The following is a 1596-nucleotide window of genomic DNA, read 5'->3' on the forward strand; positions in this document are numbered from 1 at the left end:
AATGTTCATATATATATATATCTTATTGTGCTTATCATGGTCACTACTTGTTTACTTTTTTTTTTTTGGTGAATATAAAACATTTACAAATCTTTTATCACACTTTATATTTTTCAGGATGCGTCGCATTCTAAAACTGGGGCGTGACAAGTGTCCGACTAAGTGGGATTCAATTGATAGTTTCATACATGATTTAAAATATTTGGGGTTTTTCATACATAGCATGCAAAACATTGTTAGTTACATATATCACACCTCAGATTTGAATAATATGAAATCTGCACATTCATTAACTCTTCCATCTCCAACCTCCTCTCCACCAACGATGGAGACATCGGATTACGACGTACAAATACCTCCATATGCGGCTACTGCGAGCTCCGACAAACTTCAAATCAATCATCTTCCTACGTGTCCACTGCAAGCTCTGAAAAAATTTTAATCCGAGAAATCAGAGCTCCCTACCTGCCTACCTACAAAAGACAATGTCAGAATTGCGGCTTACAAAGGTGAAAATGTTACATACATTCATTCTATGTAATGTGAATAGTGGTGATGCCCGAAAAAAAAAAAAAAAAAAAATTGATGCATGGAACCTCTGTGTATCTACATTGTTATACTTCCATACCATAAATGTATGTAATATTTTCTCCTTAGGAAGACCTCTGAACTTTCTTTCTCGTTCCATCAACTCCAATCCAAAGCTATTGAGGAACATAATTGAATTAGAGAAGCTGAAGCTTGCGAAAGCATGTGAGAAGAAGATGGAAGTTTCAGAGGTCATTGTATGTGTGTTCCTGTCATTGTGTCAGAGATCTTTGTCCACACAATCCCTTCGTTGCTGCTGAAGGAGGAACAAAGGTGAGTTTCAGATGACTTTGTTCGGTGTGTTCCCATCGTTGCTGAACGAGGAGAAAGTTGAAGGTTTTAGAGGTCTTTTTCTAGGCAATTTCGTCATCACTCTTGAAGGAAAAGAGTTTCTGATGTATTTGTATGTTGCGATCCATTGTACCTGTCACCAAAAGAGCGGATGTTGTACACAGGATAGTGAACCGAAGTGTGAATTTCACAGTATTGAAGTTTGAACTTTGAGATACATAAATATCAATGTCTTGCATGTAAAAATTCCTAAATATTTTAACACCTCCCTACTCTCATCCTAGTGGTCAATTCAATTTTGAATTGTTCATTATTCTAACTATAGCTTTAATTTATTTTTTTTTTCTGGAAGATTTACATATTATTGCATAAAATAGGTAAATTTCATCTTTTTCCTTTTATAAAATTGACATATGTGATGCCAAGCTTTGGGCAGTATAAATATGAAACCTAAAATTTAGGGGTAGCATATGTAAATACATAAAAATTGGATGGTACCTATATAAATGCCCTTTATTTCTTTAATAATGGAAGAAATGATTTATTTATTATTTAATCCACAAACTCTGCCATGACCAGAGTTATTGCTCTGTTCAGTTGTTTAATGCTAGTCGATGCAAGAGTTGGGAAAGATCGGCCATGGCGATCGCCACCAACAACCCTAGCACTAGATGATCTTTTGGTCCCACACGCAATCGCCGGTGAGGTGGCTCTTCC

The sequence above is a fragment of the Phalaenopsis equestris genome, unplaced genomic scaffold, assembly GCF_001263595.1.
Source record: "Phalaenopsis equestris unplaced genomic scaffold, ASM126359v1 Scaffold000134, whole genome shotgun sequence".
In the NCBI taxonomy this organism is placed as follows: domain Eukaryota; kingdom Viridiplantae; phylum Streptophyta; class Magnoliopsida; order Asparagales; family Orchidaceae; genus Phalaenopsis; species Phalaenopsis equestris.